Source organism: Filicampus tigris, chromosome 3, assembly GCF_054856515.1.
Source record: "Filicampus tigris isolate MCC_2025a chromosome 3, RoL_Ftig_1.0, whole genome shotgun sequence".
Classification (NCBI taxonomy): domain Eukaryota; kingdom Metazoa; phylum Chordata; class Actinopteri; order Syngnathiformes; family Syngnathidae; genus Filicampus; species Filicampus tigris.
The window spans coordinates 6,175,001-6,190,807 of record NC_141219.1 but is presented as its reverse complement, the minus strand read 5'-3'; the positions used below and the strand labels follow the sequence as shown (position 1 = coordinate 6,190,807).

General features: G+C 39.3%; 1 long non-coding RNA gene across 9 annotated transcripts in view; it reads right to left on the bottom strand.

Annotated features, from left to right (window-relative positions):
* Positions 1 to 15,807, bottom strand: part of LOC147149682 (uncharacterized) — a 268,040-nt gene that overhangs the window by 125,474 nt on the left and 126,759 nt on the right. For 3 of the 9 annotated variants that reach the window (XR_015086164.1, XR_015086177.1, XR_015086179.1), the window contains exon 1: positions 7,510 to 7,701. The exons of the other annotated variants lie outside the window; for them this stretch is intronic. This is a non-coding gene — a long non-coding RNA (uncharacterized LOC147149682). Of the gene's footprint in view, positions 1 to 7,509; positions 7,702 to 15,807 lie in introns of those variants that run through there. 9 annotated transcript variants of the gene reach the window in all.

Sequence of the window (15,807 nt, the reverse complement as noted above, 5' to 3'; positions counted from 1 at the left end):
ATAGGATTGATAATATATTTGTGAAATATAGTCATTGAGAAAATCATGGGAAAAATGCATGAGCGGGAGAAAAGTTCATGAAACAAATAGTTGACACATATAGTCCCCATCGCCCCCCAGTTCCAAAAGCCATCTGCGCCCCTGATTATAACCCTGGTCCGTAGTGACGCAATAACAAATTAGCAGTTGAGTAATTAGTGAGAACCAGATGGAAAGTCTAACTAAAGTTCTGTTTCTGTAGGCCGATCACATGCAGACAAATCTCCAGGAGCTCCACCGATTTTGTCAAAGTCAGAGTTGAAAAGCGGGGATCTGCGACATGAAAACGTCTGGAGACGCCGGCACGTGACTTGTTTATTTTCAAACAGCGCTTTTACAAGGGCGGCGTCCGATGGGAAGTGACATTCGCCTGGAGCGCTCTCCGGGCTGCCCCTGCGAGGGCTTCATCCACCCCCCCCCCCAAAAAAAAAAAAACACCGCCCCGCTGCCTCCAGAGGTTGCCGGTTGAAGTCGGAGGAGGCAGACAAATAAAGCAATGAGATGGCGTCCTTGAAGCACATCACGTCGACTTTTCGGGGTCTTAGCCCTGCAGACTATTCTCAAGATGCATGTTCAAAGATTTAAAATCTCGCTGTGCACTCATTTGACTATTTATCTCCATTCAACGTCTTATTCCATAAACACTAGTTAATAAAAAGTGACAAGTACGCCTATAAACCAATCCCCTGCATAAGCTGGAGGCCCTTTTGTTCTTTGTAAGTGAAAACTGCACAAATAATGCTTTTGAAATGTGTTTTGCATGACAGCAAAATAAATGGTTTGCAATAAATGCAGTGATAGATGTTGGAGAGACATTAAATGGGTCTCTGGAGTGCCTGCCCACCCATCAAGTGTGAAATTACACAAGCAAGTACATTTTTCGTGAGTAGCTTATGTCACAAAATGTGTCTGTAAAGCAAGCCTTTCAGATTCTGGAGCGATTATTACATTACATTTGGGCTAACACTGGGTTTTCTCAGCAGCTACCTGTTGCCCTTTCAAGCAAAGTGGACTACTCTGAAGCGCTATCATGCAAAAGCCGAAAGCTAAGCTGGTTGGAGTCAGTAACGTGGTACCTAACGCAACCTATGCGCCAACATACAAGAAAAAAAAAACAATGTTACCTTGCCATCCAGTAACATGCGGCAGCCATGTTTCTTCCAAGGATTAACGTTAAGTCATCATCGTCGATGGTAAAATTGGTCAAAAGAATAATAAAAATAATACGGACGTAAGCTTTATCTACTGTTATTGGGGTTATAGCGCCACAAAATTGTTTCCCTAAAACGGGTGAAAGAAAAAATAGAGATTTTACTAATACCAAAACAACAAGAGACAATACTAAAGACAAGAAATGAAACCTCGGCAGGCATTCCAAAATACGATTGACAAAAAAAAAACGTTTTTGGCAATAAGTTAAGGTTTTGTTTGTATGCATGTTTTGTATGGTTTTGCACACGCAAAAACTGCAAAATAAAATGCCAAAAGCGTGGTCTCGGATGATAAGCCAGTGATGGTGGTTTCATTTTCATGCAGGTTTCAGATTCTTGTTTAACTTTTTAACCGTATTTTCTATGAAATTTGAGGTGAATTTTCAATTTATGTTTTCGTCTTATTTTCTCTCAGTTCATCGAGGAACATTTTAAGTAAAGGCCGGGAATATAGGCTGAAATACATGCCACCAAAAAATGGATTACCACCATTAAAATGATTTATATTTGAATTTGAACTTGAATAATTGCATTGAAAATATGAATTTGAATTACATACATTTCATTTGTATTATTTAGTATGAATCATTGCATTGAAAACATGAGTCTGAATTATACATCTGAAATATGAAGTTATTAGTTTGAACTGAAGTCCCAAAAACTTGACACTGAATGTATAATTTTGCAACGTATTTCACTTCCTCTGAAATTGTATTTGATCCTCACCGAAAATGCTACTCTATATATTTTCACTTTCAGTTCTTTCAATCAAAATCAGCTCTTTAAATTCAGATTCAAAACAACTGTGACAGATATCCGGGTACTTTAAGAATAGCAGGTGATCACAAATACCTTTTCGGCCTATCAGCACTTTTGTTCTTCAGTACGTGACACGGGGGCGCTTGGGAAAGTCAAACCTCCTAAGCAGCTCTCAACCTTTATAGCACTTTTCTGTAACATCTGTGACATTTCACGGAACAAATGAAACTTGTTAGTCAAGACATGACTGAAAACTGAAATAATGGTGACGGTGTCTCAATTTATGCAGAGATTTACCTTCTCGGCGCGTGGCGCGCTCAATATCAGTTTAGCTGGTGTTATCTTGCATCGCTAATATAAAAAAAAAAAAAATGCCAGACCGATGCCACTATAATCAGCGTTGCATAACGGGAGGAATTTTAAAGTATGATGATTCCCTTCGGAAGCGCACAAATTATCTTATCGGTGTCATCTGATTATCATTGACAGCGGCTGTGATGTCACCTAAACATGCATTATTCATGTCCTATACGTTCATCTGTATTTAGATCAAAGGAACCTTAGCAGGGAGCCACGGATACATATTAAAGCGCACATATCTGAGGTACAGTATTGATCACCAAACATCCGGATGTTACCCGAAGAACCTGCTGGAAAAATATACGGAGGCCACATTGTCACTTTCTAAGATAGTGACGGTATACTTTTAGTGATTGATGCACGGAGGTCAAAATCAGGCTGCTAAATTATTCATAAAAGTATAAATGATGCTGATTTCATGTAAATTAAAGCTGCGCGCGGTGGCAAACAAGCCCATTCATGGCGAATCCTTGACATGATCATCCAACTTTGACACCCCGCTCGCCTGCATCAGATGCCGCATGCAAACAAGCTGACACATTTTGAAAAAAAAAAAAAAAATCGCCCATCTGTCTGAAATACGCGGTTCAAATGTGAGGGCAATTTCTTTGAAGGACCGATGAAAATCACCTAAATGATATGAGAATGTCTATTTTCAACCAAAATGGCAGACTCCTCGTGTATTTGCCATGCCAATCAAATGTCATGTTGCTAAGTGAAACATTTTGTTTTTTATTATCCTTATTAGTGTGAACCGTCAAACTTCGCTGCAATGTGCCGGCCACGAGCAATGGAAAAGAAAAAAAAGGAAGTTCCATCCATTCAACAAATATTAGCTAAATTTTAGTAGCCTTTAGAGAAAATCTCGAGGACACATTTGTTTTAGACTCATCACTGCCATTGACGGATTTATTTGCCATTTCATAGTCCGGCCATTTAAACCCAGGAATTTATGTATACATTTTTCTTTTTTTTTTAGGGTAAAAGAGGGTCTGAAAATGTCCGGCAGTGAATGAGTTAAGGACCCACCCGGAAGATTTGAAAAATAAGTCCAAATAAAACCTGGGGTGGTCACAACCGGTCCGCCCACAGTTTCTCACCGGCCCCTCAGTGACCATGAATTCTAATCGAAACGTAAAATATGCAGTGTTTTTATTTTGAAAGTTATGCTTTTATTTATGTCCACATGTGTGGACGCTAGTCCAAGCAAGGTAGCGAGCAAAAGCGACAACTTGTCGCTGCAGTGTTGCCAATTTAGCGACATTTTCACTCTATTGGGGGAATTTCCCGACACCTCTAGCAACTATTTAAAAAAACAAAAAACAAAAATAAAGACTAGCAAAAATAACAACAGTGGTCCAAATGTTAGCAACATTCTTTATTTCTTTTATATTATTTTGGAGACCTGAGAATATTTCAAGCAATAATCTACATGTTGGGTGTATTATTGTGTATATTATTATTATTAAGTCGCTGTCAATGAATCTTATACTTCATGCTTACTTAAATATTTGGGAGTCCTTAAGAATGGCTGATATGAGTTGGCGGTTGGTGCACAAAATTAAATCTTAAATTTTAATGACTGTTAATAATTTTGTATCTTGTAATTATAACTACATGCTATACCTACACATGTAGCAATTTATGAAAACAAGACAATATGCTTTTCCTTAATTCATCTTAAATAATATAGACAAAGTTGCGGTTAACATGTTGGCTTGGCCCTCAGCAAGCGTTCCCGTTTCCAATGTGGCAAAATTAATTTTGCAAAATAAATATCCCACCCCGAGTCCAAAATGTCCACTGGAAACCAAAATGGCAGACTTCCTGGTTGTTCTGACCTTGTGCGTTATTAGTTTTGTGATTTATGGAAGGCTCATCAAACTTTACAAATATACTCCACCCATACGCAATGACAAAAACTCAACAATTTTGCATCTTACTGTCGACTCGTCCACCTCCCTAGTATAGGTCATTTAAATTTGGCCAGATCTTTCGGACCATTTCATCCATCAAGGACCCCTGGAAATGGCCAAAATGAGCATAACATTTCGAACGACAATGGCTGAATCGTTGGCCTTATATTTTTTAGATGTTTTTTGTGAGTGTACTCTAAGTACTTTCCAAGGAAAAGCAAATGTGATGACCGCTGTGAATCTTTTTTTTTTTTTAAAGCACAGGCATCGAACCCCCTTTACTGTGTTTATACTTGACCGCGGTGGAAGCAATATGTGATGAGAGGCTTGACCTGCCACTCTAAATGTTGATGAGGATCCAAGATAGTCACAGCGGTTCTATTTTATCACACTTTTTGAATCATGCACACCACCTGCAGTGGTCCATGCCAAATAGTGGCTTTTCTCCACAAGAAGGGTGTATTATTATTATTATTTTTTTTTTACATTCAACCCCATTTGCATAATTACTAGCATCTCATGCGCATGACCAACATGGATGATCAGCACTTATCTCCAAAGTGCGCCGTAAAGATAAGAGGAATTACGTGCATGCCAATGTAGTGTTTTGTGGGTGAGCACACGCATTGTGAGTACGGCGGGCCTGACTCATTACCATTAATAAAATTGTGCTCATCTTGACCGCGTTACGAGAAGACTCGTTCGGCACACACACACATAAACACACAAACGCGCACACCCCCGCACCCACACGCACAGAAAAACCCAAGCACTTTCCAAACTTTTACATTTACTTTGATTTTGGTTTCCTTCAACTCAAAACAAAACAAGAAATATAATTATTGGTTTTACAAAAGAAGCATCTGTACATTTGAAATGTGTTTAAAATCCTGGAAAGGAAATTTACCTCAGCCATCTTAAAGTCTCGCAAATTCTGTAAAATTGTCATTTAGAAAGAATAAATAAAATGTTCAATTATAAAAAAAAATAATCTGTTTAAGATTCTTAGACTTCTCATTTAGACCTAATAACAACCAAGGTTATTACAGTTAACGAAAATAAAATGAAATTAAAAACAAAAATGCTTTTTAAGAAACGAACTGCAACTACTGTATATCTTACGTTTATAAAACTAATTAAAACAAATGATTTGATTGATGATGATTTTCACAAAAAAGTACTTTGTTTTAATCTTTGCCAATTTATATCCGAGATGAGCTTTCTGGGTTCATTGTAAATGTATTTATTTTGGCATTGCTTTACCACACAGAAGAAGTAAGACCAAACAGCTGTTTCAGAATAGTACAATGTAGGTTATTTTACTCTACACAATACTTAGCCTTTTATTTTTTTAAACACATTTTAATCATTTAAAAAAAAAAAAAGAGAATGAAGTGCCATTTTTCAGCCCCTTAATACTCCTTGGTATTGAGCCATTTCTCAACACTGGCTGCTTTCAGTTATCAGTCCACCTGTCAGTCATGTGGAGCCCCTTGAAAGCCTCCAGAGGGCCACTGCACACACGCACGCACACACACACATACTACTACTACTACAAAAAAAAAAAAAAAAAAAAAAAAACAATCATTGGCTTCTGAAGTGAATTGTCAGAAACTGGCTGTTTTAGTAAATAAATAAAAAAGGTCATAAAGCTTATGTTTTTGTGTCAAGTGGTTACTCATGCTTGGCTTGGCTCACGTTCCCTCCGGTGAACTTCGTGTGTCAAAAGAATCTTGCAGCACATGAAAAGCACCTTGCCCGGCCTTCAGCGGACTACGGACGCTTTGAAACAAGCCACTGCAGCTAAACCAAGGACCTGGATGTGTCCTTTATTTTTGCTGCAAATATCCAGGAAATTCTGACTGTTGTAATTGTGAGTTCACTTTTTCATGTAGAAATATTTTGGGATGATTGTGCGTCAGGGGACTAGATGTGAACGTCAGGGCTTCGATTCCACAATACAACATTGGGAATTAGCATGAAAAAGCCCCCTGGCAATACAGTGGAGGCTAAAAGTTTTCAAGGCAAACAAAACAACATACTGTAAGTCATGACTACTTGTGAGAAGTAATACAACTATGAATTAATAGACTGTATTGACTGCAATAGATTACGGTTACATTTTAGTTGTATCCTGAATACGTAATACATATATGTATTCCGTTACTCCCTAGTCCTTATTATCAGTGTAAGATACATACAGTCGCTATTGTGAGGAAGAAAAAAATATATATTTCCATTATAATCACGTGTGTCGCGTAATCAGCTGCAACCCCGCTCACAGCAACATCATTTCTTTGCCGATCGCAATGGTCAGTCACATCGTGATGGGGCGGCGCCCTTTTCGCAAACCCCACGACAGCATTTGCATGCAAAATTTTTCTCGTACCAAAACGTGCCAAGCTTGGCAGCATGTGACATTCAGAGAGGCTTGCTAGACAGGACAATGGTCCACAAGTACACGTATATATATATACGTATATATATCACAATAAATATGGTACATTTTTGGACATATGTCTACATAAAATCTTCACAAAACTCGGAAATCATTCACAGAATGCTGGAATGCTAACCAAGAGAGCCTTTGGATTTTGACAAACAGCGAGCAGGCGTCTTAGCAAATGCCACTGCGGTCTTCTCATCTCATTTGCATATGACAGTCGCAAATATCATTTGGCTTTACTGTGAACGCGACCGACAAGGACCTCGCGTCACTACACATGATACTTTATCTCAAAACGTAATCCTTTCATTGCTCATGAGATTGCGATTTATTTCTTGAAAATGCAACTTTTTTCCGATATGATATAATTCCGCCCTATATATCAAGAACGTGTCTCATTTTTCCAGTCGTATTACAACATTTTTACCTTCAAAAATATATTTTAAAAAATGCCTTATGATTTCAAGGGTGTTTTTTTTTTAACAGACTTTTTTTTTTTTTTTCAAAATGAATGCTGCAAGAATGCAGGCCAAGTCAACAACATTGAATTTGTCATATTATAAAAGTAGGAATCTTAAGAGGTTGGAGGTATCTTTTGTCATTAAAATGAAAATATCCAGAAAAAAAAAAAAAAAAACTTTTATAAGGATACGTAAACCAAGGCCAGCCGTACTGCCGATCCAAACACTTCAAGAACACCCCGTCTGATGATTGCATGAGTGTCAGTGTGTTGTGTGTGTGTGTGTGTGACCCACCAACATCCCTGGTTCATGCTCACCGCATCGAGCCGTTTCAAGGCTTTCTTTTGTAAACGCTGTGCAACAGGAAGTAGAAGGCTTCAGCGAGGGCGCTCCTCTGAGATAAGCAGGTGGAGTCAGCCAAGGCCAAGTGGCTCCTTGCCCGGCAGTTCAAAGTTCACCGGTGTGTTGACTGGATGTGAAAAGAGCCGCTCTTCACTTTTTTTTTTTTTTTTTTTTTAAAGCACAAGCTTCACTTCATAGAATGAAAGCCATACATGATGCATCCTGTGTTTTTTAGGGCGCCAAATGATGGGCGGGGCCAATAATTTAGACCAGGTGTGAACAACTCCTGATAACGATCCTGGTCATTTGACTCGGGTGTGTTGGGGGAGGGAGGTATCTCAAAACAGGCTGGATAGGGGCTCTCGAGGACTGGAGTCGGGCCCCACATGGTTTAGACCTTTTAAGGTAAAAGTATTTAGCAGGCAGCCACACGCTCTTGCAGTACTTTGCAAGATCCGACGAGATCAGCTTAGCCCGGAAAACCAAACCAGGGAGACGTCCGAGGGGAATTTTAACCAGGTGCCTCCTACTCTGAACCCCTCCCGAATGACCGAGCTTCTCACTCTCTCTCAACCTGCAAAGTAAACTCATTTTGGCAGCTTACATCCGAGACGTTGACCCACAGCTCGTGATCATACGTGAGGGTCGGAACGTCCCCTTCACTTGTGAACGCAACAACCAATACACTTGAACTCGTCCTTTTGGGCCGCCGCACCTCTTTTTTTTTTTTTTTTTTTCTTCTCCCATCAAGCACCGCAAATCTCTGCATTGTTATATTTTGGTTTTGTCAGAAAAGGCCCGCAGGATGATCCGCGAGTGTTCAAACAGCGTTTCATGTGCGCTTCACAGTCTAGCAGCAAGAAAGACATTGCTCAAACAAAAAAGTCGGCAAGCTTATTGCAGGACCGTCACATGAAACACTCTGCGGAATGTTCCGCCCATATTAATGAGGCTAGCTATCACGGCGAGACAGATTATCGCGGCTCTGCATTTATTACAAACACGAGCCGGCAGACAATGGCAGTGTAATTATGAGCCACGAATTGAAATATAGATACACATCATGGGCTGTGTTGAAATTGTCAACATTAATGTGAGGGGGACCGATCGTTTTCTCTTTTGTACGCCGCAATTTCTTTCGGACGCTTTAATCCAAATGAACGTAGCATGCGTCGTCCCTGATTAGCATACCATTCACATTCATGTGACATCAGAAACAAGAACAGAGAGTTTGAGAGTTAAAAGATATTAGAGTCCTCATGAGGTAGCGTGTTGTCGTGTTTAAGATGAATGACACCAAAACCAAGACATTACAAATGTACTACATTGTAAACGTATGTTTTCATTCCTTTCTTTTTCTTTAAGCCATGCAGAGCCGCAACAGAAAGATGAAAGATGCGGCTCCGGAGTTGCGGGTTTGCCTTATCCCTGATCGAAATGGTAGTACCTGAGTTTTTCGGGGTATGGACAGCAGTACCTACGTTTTGTTATTTCAAGTTTTGGGCATTATAAAAGGCAACATGAAAGCTTTATAAATACATTTTTGGCTTGCTATAGTCCGTGTGCGGTATTTTAATTCACATCACACTCTGCAGCCATTCGTAGGACACTCAGTAATAAGCAACACTTTTATGATGATGGACGCTTGTGGAATACCCAAGGCGGCGGCTTGGTGGTACACGAGAGCTGACGCGGAGGCTGTAAGAGAGGGGGCGTCCGATGAATATTCCTTCCACTCTTGTTGCCGTGTTATGACCGTTCTAATGAGATCTGTGGAGAGTTGGGACTCTTGTTCTGTCGCGCTTTGCCTCACCACGCAAATCCACTGTGGGCTTGTCCTCGGACACGTCCACCCGGGTGGATGGATGGATGCGTTTGTTCCGCATAAAACACCATCAGTCACTGACTTTTTTTTGGGGTTGTTTTCTTCTAGATATATTCTTATAAACACACTGGCTTCACACATGATTCATGGTTTTGTGTCTGGGTATTGGGAAGGTTTTCACTTTCCTGAGGGAATGAAATAACTTCTTTTTTTTTAAACTTTTCTGAAAAATAATATCCCAAGTTGTATATCCGCTAAGGGGTATAATAGTACATGTATCTAATTAGGTTTCTCTTTTAATAATCCGCCACACTTTGTATTTGGGGACTTTGGCATGGTGGGTATGAGCAGACAAAGTAACTGAGTAGCTTTATTAAGATTTGTTTATTTTTTTGAACAAGTAGTCATGATTATGTCTACGATCACAATGGTTGATAATTATTGGAATAAGTTTTGAAGCTGTGCATCTCGCTCTAAACCTCAGTGACCCCCGGATGACGTCAGTGTTGTCTTCTTTCCGTGATAACGCACAGAACCGGAAAAGATGCAGCTAATTGTCACGTGGCTAACTGGCGTTAGCAACAGAGCACGAAAGTTTGAGCATTTCACCAAAAATACTCAACAGAGGAATGTGATGCAAAACAGAGACGGAGTTTGCCTTTTATGGTAGCATGTCAAGCATCTAAAAGGCACCTTGTGGACGAACAGATATGGCTGACAGACTTAAACACAGACCTGGGCATTTTACTAAAATTTCCTGGTCTGTTTATCGCCTTCTGTCTACAGCCACTAGCGCCACCTCCCCCCTAGCTGAGCGAAATTTTAAATGAAGGACTCACTGTGGCATGGAAGTCTCACGGCGGCTGGACTAAATGTGTCTCCTTTTAGGACCGACAAGCTGTCCAAAAGCCTCGGCCGCGGCCAACGCCTCAACTCGTAAATAGACGATAGACGATTACATAGACGGAAAAAATGGGCTTCCGAAAATGGGCTTAGTCCGTCTACTTTTTTTTTTAAGTTTCCTGTCTATTATTTACCGCCTACAAAATGGGCCTCCGTCATAGGCGGACAGATGAACCGGTCCGTCACATAGGCGGAATGCCCAGCTCTGCTAAACACGTACCATATTTATTGTGCTAACAGGAGGCGCTACGATGAGGATCTTCCAAGACACAAATGATTTAAGTGACATGCCTTAATCGTATCAAGAGTTTTTATTTGGAAAAATTAAACATTACAGATTTCCATTATTTCTATAGAAAAATTTACTTTCGAATCCCAATAGTTTAGAGTCCACCTCAAATGTCCCATGTTATACTCTACCGACTGTTTTAACTTCTGTGTGTTAAAATCACTTTCAATTGTGTGTACGTATGCAAATGAAGGACTTGAGTTCATATATCTATTGATTCATGTGTGCTAGCAAGAAGCTGCCAAAACACAACATCTACATTGTGATTCCTCCCCACCCATAACTTAAAACAATGCCTGTATGTCAAGCTAGTTTTAACGTCAGGGAGCGTTTGACCCAATTTATTTCCTAATGCCCAAAATTCAGTCAACCAACGTCCCATCACACACTCTACCTGGCGCATAAAACGAGCCCTGATAATCGCTCATTACGATGCGCTACAAGTTCCCTGTTTTAATCAGTCCATTCTTCAGATGAAAAGAGGTGTGGAGAATGTAGGAGTGGTGGACTGGTTACAAAAAAGAGGCCTTTCATATTCTTTTGTGAGAGGGAACTCAATTAAGAGGTCCCACAAGGGCCCTTTAAATCCTTATGAGGAACGCAGACGATGAAAGAGGCAGAGGTTATAAATATTTCAGGTAATTTTGTTATCTATTCATCCATTCTTTTCACATCCAGAGTCAGCAGTCTAGCTCATTAGCTCACAGCCGGATTGCTCTATACACTGGCACTTGGAGAAAAAACAAAACAAACAAACAGAGAAAAAAAAAAAAAAACAGTACGAGACGCGTTTTACGTTTTCACATAAATAAAATGTCAGTTTTGTTCATCCACGTCACTGTCTGATGAGTATTTTGCAAACACGAGCAAATGCATGGTTTGTTTAAAGTACACGTGGCTGAAAACCAAGTTGGGTTAAAAATGAATCAAAATAACATTTTCCATATGGAAGCATGTGAACAAAATATAATGAAGCAATGAATTACAACCTGATCTCATCATCATTAAGACATGCCTTTCATTTATTTCTACTATTTGAGGTGGCCGATATTGCAAATAACCGGCCAGTATTATTGGATGGTGGCCATAATGTAATAATAAACGAACCAATAAAAATTAAAAGAGTGAGGAGCCACACAGGAAGGAAAAAGTGAGGAATGAACGTACAAAAAGGCTTGCGAGGCCAAACGCGGGTTCATAGATGAAATGACGGAGGCGCGTTTATTTGAGTTGTAAAACAAATTAAATCGCTGCTACGCCGCAGTGTTACCTCACCGCCATGTTTATGAGCCAGAGTGTAAAAAATAAATAAATTAAAAAAATAATAAAAAAGTAGCATTCCCACTCTTTACGACTAGACTCGGAACATTTCTCTGCGACAATTACCTGGGAAAACATACATTAAATCAAAGCCGGGGGAAAATAACGGCTTGCACGGATCATGGGATGGATGTTTTGTTTGGTGAGCGTCAGGCACTTTTACCAACAACCTGGAGTTGCCCCGCGTCCACGACGGGTTGGCGCTAAGTGCTGCTATTTAACAGCCCCGCGAATCCTCTATGTGTGTCTATGCATAGCATGTGACACAGAACTGTATTTACTGCTTAATAAAATTGCAATGTCTTCATAAAAGCAGTGCGCACGGCGTGGAAAGTCATCTCCAAAAGGCCGTGGTGTGTAAAATTGGATTTTCCATAGGAAGCCACAGAGGGGAACGCTTGTTGATGGAGGCCGATGCACACTGTCGTGTGAGTCATTTTTGGGGGCTTTTTTTTTTTTTTTTTTTAAATCTGGGAAACTAAAGTACACTCATAGCGTATATGTGCCAGGTCATTTGCATGTCAGTAAGCGGAACAGAAACAATGGAAGAAAGAGTGATTTTCAAGTTGTGTTGGAGGAGGACAGTAGACAAACGATCATGACGCAACATTTTTGGATTATTTCAAGTCGTTCTGCTTGTTTTTATTATGCAAGGTGGCGGTTACCATGAATAACTGACGAGAGGAGTGATCATATTAATATTCCGATACATATAAGGGGCAACATTTTTTTTTCCTATAAGGAGCACTTTTGCAACTCAATGACTTCATTTGATGAGCAACTTTCCAATTTTGTAGAGCATTTTTTTTTTTTTGCAAGTTAATCCCAGGGACCTGAAGAAAGGGTTTTATTAAACAATAAAAATATGACAATATAAAGAATAAAAAATTGATTTTCTTTTTATAGCGGCAACACTATGTTTTACATTGTGTCTAGAGGCAAATCAAAATTGATTAAAAAAAAAAGATAAGATGTGGTTTAATGTAATTTTGAGAACATTTATTGTGCAGACCTCAGAAGTCAAAATCAAAACTAGGATTCTATTATGAAAACAAACATTACTGATATTATGAATATTTTATACAATATTGATATACTTTTAACCTTTTAGGCCACCCCTTCTGGCTACGCCATAACGCAAGTAAATTCTGTTTCTGTTTAGCAAGACCGTTTTCTTTCCAGAGTCCAGACACTTATTAATTTTCCTATTTTGCTGCTGCTTCGCCGCTTAAACGCAGTTCCAGCCAGACGTCTGTGAAACGTGGACTCGATCCCCCAAGCATTTAATTCTCTTAGATTAGCTTAGCAATCAAAATTAGCATGGTTTCTCCGTCTTTTCTCGTCATCCTTCCATGAGAAAAATACTTGTGAGAAATGTAGCTTATTCGCCGCCACAGAGGCAATGATTACTGATTTAACGTGTTTGTGCTAACTAGTAGTCAGCCGAAGCTTGTTTCTGGCTATCCGCTACGGCATACGTAGCACGGAGCTTTCCTCGACCTCCGACTACCGGCTGTAGTTGACGTGAGCCCAGCGAAGCTTTTTGGGAATGTCTCAGTGGTTGATTCGCAGTTTTTCTGTTCAATGTGTTTTGGTGAGGTGCAAAATGCTATTATTATTTGATTTAATCAGTGCATAGAGGCATTTGTCAAAAGATGGGTTCGCAAGCGACCCTAGTGAGGACAAGCAGTACAAAGAATGGATTGATCAGATGTTTTTTTTTTTTAGTTTTTCCTTGCCCTCCTGGGGGTTAAGATCAGGAGATTTCGTGTATATGATCTGGTGAATATGCGAAGCCCTTTGAGACGTTCCTGTGATTAAGGTCTATATAAGAAAAATTTGACTTGACTTGAATTGATGGGAGGTTGGTAGCAGCACGGTGAGCAAATGTGGTTGGTGTGTCTGTCTCTCAGTCGGCAGTTCCGGGTTTAACATTTTAAAATCGGGCCTTTCTTTCTTGAGGCCCGTGTGTGCAAACTCTCAACTGAAATGACATCAGAGCCAATTTCGAACCTTCTCTTTGTACTCCACACAATGACGCTAATACTGCCGCATTGACTGACAGCCTCCTTTCATGCCATCCCAAAGCCTTATTCCCTCAACTTGTGGCCTAATTAGCCTCCAATCTTCTTTGTGCCAGGCCAAAGGATTGCACCCTTCTCTTCATTTAACTTTTAACTAGCATAGCCGCATGTGTTCAATTAAGTGTAGACCATTACTATTAACATGAGCCCAGCGACATCAATCACCATGGCTCATATAACAAACGAAATCAATAGGGTTCTTGGTATCAAATAATAGTTCGATATAGCCAGAGTGTTGAAAAATTATGGCATACTCACTTGACTTTAGACCCCAGTTACCACACATATTTATTTTCATATAATTCAAAATCAATGGGTTAATTGCTCTGGTATACAGTAGTGTAAAAATAAAAAGTGAATATTATTTTAGATGTGTTTGCAATGCCTAGGTAATGACAACTTTTGTAGCCAGCACTAGTAGACCTCTGATATCTAGCATTGTACATCAGTCAAGATAAGCAGGATTCTTGCTCTGGAATAGATGAGGCGGCTCGATGGAACAGATGGTAGCATCACTGACTAGGGACCAGGGTTCAATTTCCGGTTAGGGTGAACAGGAAAATCCAGTTGGGTCGTTAGGCAGGACTGACCTTTAAGTAAACATATTTGACACTGTAAAAACTGTGCCAAACATATTATGCAAGCCTTGACCGGGAAAAGCCCAAAGCCACTTCTTCTTAAGAGTTGTACTATTTAAAAAAAAAAAAAAAGTTTAAAAGTTAAAAACTAAAAAGTTTTTTTTTAGTTTGGATTAGATTTATTACTAGGGTTTTATTTGTCAAAATCTGGAGTATTTGTCAAGTCCAAGATTTTCCTTGAAAAAAAAACAAAATAAAAAGACCACTAAGTATTTAGTAATAAAGTACGATGCTCAAACAACCATTTGACCTTCCTTTTTCTGTACAGATGTACACCAATACCGAAATAAATATATTTAAAATGAACCCCAAAAGCTCAGGTATGATATTCATTGACAAAGATGAAAGCGAAGGACATTTTCGCTGTAATTATAGTTAGAATTTTAGTCAGGTTTATCAATATAAGACATAGTTTCAGTTAGTTTTTATCTTTTTGGGAACTTTTGTTGCTTGTTTGCTTGTTTTGAAAAAAAAAAAACAACAACAATTTTTTAATTTTTAATTTTAGTTGTAGCTATTTAATTGTTTTTTGTTACCTATAATATTGCTCTGTAATATAATAAAATGGGATATTATCGCTATCACTTACAATTATGCTAATTTACAATTAAACAGGGAAGTCAGCAACCTCGGGCAGTAAGGATCAGACACATTTCAAAGTGGTTCTTGCTTCTTTGATAAAGATCATTAATCCCTTAAATTTGGAATAAAAGTGTTTAGATTGTCTGCATACTTTGGTGTTGACACAACTTTGTACCAGACATCATTCAAATTCAATACGATTTTTGGCCTGGCATATGACAATAGCGGCTTAAGCCCGTATCCCAATGAGGGACAAAGGTTTATTTGATTTTTCATCAAGGTTCGTTCAAGGTCACAAACGGTTGCAAAGACATTTGAAGATGTTCAAAACTTCCTCGCAGGAAGAAAAACTGTTTACAACCATTAAAGCTGTTGGCGAATGTCTTCATGACTGTTTGCGACCTTGAACAAAGAGAAATCAACGTCCGCTACCCTCGCCAACCTTCGCCGCTCATTTGGATACGGCCTTTTGCTTTTTTAGCTTGAAGACAGGTGTCAGCAATTGTAAATAATGACCATTCACTAATGGTCATTATGGAAATTGAACCCCAGACACCTTCAGCATCAAATGTCAGACATTTTAAAATCAATAGCGCTCTCACACCTCCAATTAAAGAATAATGCATTCAAAA